This window comes from Styela clava, chromosome 13, assembly GCF_964204865.1.
Source record: "Styela clava chromosome 13, kaStyClav1.hap1.2, whole genome shotgun sequence".
In the NCBI taxonomy this organism is placed as follows: domain Eukaryota; kingdom Metazoa; phylum Chordata; class Ascidiacea; order Stolidobranchia; family Styelidae; genus Styela; species Styela clava.
In genome coordinates this window covers 16,641,650-16,646,649 of record NC_135262.1, presented here as the reverse complement: position 1 = coordinate 16,646,649, position 5,000 = coordinate 16,641,650, and positions in this window count along the sequence as shown.

The following is a 5,000-nucleotide window of genomic DNA, read 5'->3' as shown; positions in this document are numbered from 1 at the left end:
GCGAGAGAGTGCTGCGTCGCCGGCATCGGCGTCGAAAGAAGCCGAGCCGAAAAAAGTTAAAGTACAAACGTGCAAGCATACTAACCTAACCCTAGGTAAGGCATGTCAGAGCGAAAGACAGTAATTTCGAATGAGCCAAGAAAGAGCGGTGCGGGGCCGGTCGGAGCGCACCCTTTTCTCGGTGGCTGGCGGGCGAGAGAGTGCTGCGTCGCCGGCATCGGCGTCGAAAGAAGCCGAGCCGAAAAAAGTTAAAGTACAAACGTGCAAGCATACTAACCTAACCCTAGGTGAGGCATGTCAGAGCGAAAGACAGTAATTTCGAATGAGCCAAGAAAGAGCGGTGCGGGGCCGGTCGGAGCGCACCCTTTTCTCGGTGGCTGGCGGGCGAGAGAGTGCTGCGTCGCCGGCATCGGCGTCGAAAGAAGCCGAGCCGAAAAAAGTTAAAGTACAAACGTGCAAGCATACTAGCCTAACCCTAGGTAAGGCATGTCAGAGCGAAAGACAGTAATTTCGAATGAGCCAAGAAAGAGCGGTGCGGGGCCGGTCGGAGCGCACCCTTTTCTCGGTGGCTGGCGGGCGAGAGAGTGCTGCGTCGCCGGCATCGGCGTCGAAAGAAGCCGAGCCGAAAAAAGTTAAAGTACAAACGTGCAAGCATACTAGCCTAACCCTAGGTAAGGCATGTCAGAGCGAAAGACAGTAATTTCGAATGAGCCAAGAAAGAGCGGTGCGGGGCCGGTCGGAGCGCACCCTTTTCTCGGTGGCTGGCGGGCGAGAGAGTGCTGCGTCGCCGGCATCGGCGTCGAAAGAAGCCGAGCCGAAAAAAGTTAAAGTACAAACGTGCAAGCATACTAACCTAACCCTAGGTAAGGCATGTCAGAGCGAAAGACAGTAATTTCGAATGAGCCAAGAAAGAGCGGTGCGGGGCCGGTCGGAGCGCACCCTTTTCTCGGTGGCTGGCGGGCGAGAGAGTGCTGCGTCGCCGGCATCGGCGTCGAAAGAAGCCGAGCCGAAAAAAGTTAAAGTACAAACGTGCAAGCATACTAACCTAACCCTAGGTGAGGCATGTCAGAGCGAAAGACAGTAATTTCGAATGAGCCAAGAAAGAGCGGTGCGGGGCCGGTCGGAGCGCACCCTTTTCTCGGTGGCTGGCGGGCGAGAGAGTGCTGCGTCGCCGGCATCGGCGTCGAAAGAAGCCGAGCCGAAAAAAGTTAAAGTACAAACGTGCAAGCATACTAGCCTAACCCTAGGTAAGGCATGTCAGAGCGAAAGACAGTAATTTCGAATGAGCCAAGAAAGAGCGGTGCGGGGCCGGTCGGAGCGCACCCTTTTCTCGGTGGCTGGCGGGCGAGAGAGTGCTGCGTCGCCGGCATCGGCGTCGAAAGAAGCCGAGCCGAAAAAAGTTAAAGTACAAACGTGCAAGCATACTAGCCTAACCCTAGGTAAGGCATGTCAGAGCGAAAGACAGTAATTTCGAATGAGCCAAGAAAGAGCGGTGCGGGGCCGGTCGGAGCGCACCCTTTTCTCGGTGGCTGGCGGGCGAGAGAGTGCTGCGTCGCCGGCATCGGCGTCGAAAGAAGCCGAGCCGAAAAAAGTTAAAGTACAAACGTGCAAGCATACTAACCTAACCCTAGGTAAGGCATGTCAGAGCGAAAGACAGTAATTTCGAATGAGCCAAGAAAGAGCGGTGCGGGGCCGGTCGGAGCGCACCCTTTTCTCGGTGGCTGGCGGGCGAGAGAGTGCTGCGTCGCCGGCATCGGCGTCGAAAGAAGCCGAGCCGAAAAAAGTTAAAGTACAAACGTGCAAGCATACTAACCTAACCCTAGGTGAGGCATGTCAGAGCGAAAGACAGTAATTTCGAATGAGCCAAGAAAGAGCGGTGCGGGGCCGGTCGGAGCGCACCCTTTTCTCGGTGGCTGGCGGGCGAGAGAGTGCTGCGTCGCCGGCATCGGCGTCGAAAGAAGCCGAGCCGAAAAAAGTTAAAGTACAAACGTGCAAGCATACTAGCCTAACCCTAGGTAAGGCATGTCAGAGCGAAAGACAGTAATTTCGAATGAGCCAAGAAAGAGCGGTGCGGGGCCGGTCGGAGCGCACCCTTTTCTCGGTGGCTGGCGGGCGAGAGAGTGCTGCGTCGCCGGCATCGGCGTCGAAAGAAGCCGAGCCGAAAAAAGTTAAAGTACAAACGTGCAAGCATACTAGCCTAACCCTAGGTAAGGCATGTCAGAGCGAAAGACAGTAATTTCGAATGAGCCAAGAAAGAGCGGTGCGGGGCCGGTCGGAGCGCACCCTTTTCTCAGTGGCTGGCGGGCGAGAGAGTGCTGCGTCGCCGGCATCGGCGTCGAAAGAAGCCGAGCCGAAAAAAGTTAAAGTACAAACGTGCAAGCATACTAACCTAACCCTAGGTAAGGCATGTCAGAGCGAAAGACAGTAATTTCGAATGAGCCAAGAAAGAGCGGTGCGGGGCCGGTCGGAGCGCACCCTTTTCTCGGTGGCTGGCGGGCGAGAGAGTGCTGCGTCGCCGGCATCGGCGTCGAAAGAAGCCGAGCCGAAAAAAGTTAAAGTACAAACGTGCAAGCATACTAACCTAACCCTAGGTGAGGCATGTCAGAGCGAAAGACAGTAATTTCGAATGAGCCAAGAAAGAGCGGTGCGGGGCCGGTCGGAGCGCACCCTTTTCTCGGTGGCTGGCGGGCGAGAGAGTGCTGCGTCGCCGGCATCGGCGTCGAAAGAAGCCGAGCCGAAAAAAGTTAAAGTACAAACGTGCAAGCATACTAGCCTAACCCTAGGTAAGGCATGTCAGAGCGAAAGACAGTAATTTCGAATGAGCCAAGAAAGAGCGGTGCGGGGCCGGTCGGAGCGCACCCTTTTCTCGGTGGCTGGCGGGCGAGAGAGTGCTGCGTCGCCGGCATCGGCGTCGAAAGAAGCCGAGCCGAAAAAAGTTAAAGTACAAACGTGCAAGCATACTAACCTAACCCTAGGTAAGGCATGTCAGAGCGAAAGTCAGTAATTTCGAATGAGCCAAGAAAGAGCGGTGCGGGGCCGGTCGGAGCGCACCCTTTTCTCGGTGGCTGGCGGGCAAGAGAGTGCTGCGTCGCCGGCATCGGCGTCGAAAGAAGCCAAGCCGAAAAAAGTTAAAGTACAAACGTGCAAGCATACTAACCTAACCCTAGGTAAGGCATGTTACAGCGAAAGACAGTAAACTCGAATGAGCCAAGAAAGAGCGGTGCGGGGCCGGTCGGAGCGCACCCTTTTCTCGGTGGCTGGCGGGCGAAAAAGTGCTGCGTCGCCGGCATCGGCGTCGAAAGAAGCCGAGCCGAAAAAAGTTAAAGTACAAACGTGCAAGCATACTAACCTAACCCTAGGTAAGGCATGTCAGAGCGAAAGACAGTAATTTCGAATGAGCCAAGAAAGAGCGGTGCGGGGCCGGTCGGAGCGCACCCTTTTCTCGGTGGCTGGCGGGCGAGAGAGTGCTGCGTCGCCGGCATCGGCGTCGAAAGAAGCCGAGCCGGAAAAAGTTAAAGTACAAACGTGCAAGCATACTAGCCTAACCCTAGGTAAGGCATGTCAGAGCGAAAGACAGTAATTTCGAATGAGCCAAGAAAGAGCGGTGCGGGGCCGGTCGGAGCGCACCCTTTTCTCGGTGGCTGGCGGGCGAGAGAGTGCTGCGTCGCCGGCATCGGCGTCGAAAGAAGCCGAGCCGAAAAAAGTTAAAGTACAAACGTGCAAGCATACTAACCTAACCCTAGGTAAGGCATGTCAGAGCGAAAGACAGTAATTTCGAATGAGCCAAGAAAGAGCGGTGCGGGGCCGGTCGGAGCGCACCCTTTTCTCGGTGGCTGGCGGGCGAGAGAGTGCTGCGTCGCCGGCATCGGCGTCGAAAGAAGCCGAGCCGAAAAAAGTTAAAGTACAAACGTGCAAGCATACTAGCCTAACCCTAGGTAAGGCATGTCAGAGCGAAAGACAGTAATTTCGAATGAGCCAAGAAAGAGCGGTGCGGGGCCGGTCGGAGCGCACCCTTTTCTCGGTGGCTGGCGGGCGAGAGAGTGCTGCGTCGCCGGCATCGGCGTCGAAAGAAGCCGAGCCGAAAAAAGTTAAAGTACAAACGTGCAAGCATACTAACCTAACCCTAGGTAAGGCATGTCAGAGCGAAAGACAGTAATTTCGAATGAGCCAAGAAAGAGCGGTGCGGGGCCGGTCGGAGCGCACCCTTTTCTCGGTGGCTGGCGGGCGAGAGAGTGCTGCGTCGCCGGCATCGGCGTCGAAAGAAGCCGAGCCGAAAAAAGTTAAAGTACAAACGTGCAAGCATACTAACCTAACCCTAGGTAAGGCATGTCAGAGCGAAAGACAGTAATTTCGAATGAGCCAAGAAAGAGCGGTGCGGGGCCGGTCGGAGCGCACCCTTTTCTCGGTGGCTGGCGGGCGAGAGAGTGCTGCGTCGCCGGCATCGGCGTCGAAAGAAGCCGAGCCGAAAAAAGTTAAAGTACAAACGTGCAAGCATACTAGCCTAACCCTAGGTAAGGCATGTCAGAGCGAAAGACAGTAATTTCGAATGAGCCAAGAAAGAGCGGTGCGGGGCCGGTCGGAGCGCACCCTTTTCTCGGTGGCTGGCGGGCGAGAGAGTGCTGCGTCGCCGGCATCGGCGTCGAAAGAAGCCGAGCCGAAAAAAGTTAAAGTACAAACGTGCAAGCATACTAACCTAACCCTAGGTAAGGCATGTCAGAGCGAAAGACAGTAATTTCGAATGAGCCAAGAAAGAACGGTGCGGGGCCGGTCGGAGCGCACCCTTTTCTCGGTGGCTGGCGGGCGAGAGAGTGCTGCGTCGCCGGCATCGGCGTCGAAAGAAGCCGAGCCGAAAAAAGTTAAAGTACAAACGTGCAAGCATACTAACCTAACCCTAGGTAAGGCATGTTAGAGCGAAAGACAGTAAACTCGAATGAGCCAAGAAAGAGCGGTGCGGGGCCGGTCGGAGCGCACCCTTTTCTCGGTGGCTGGCGGGCGAGAGA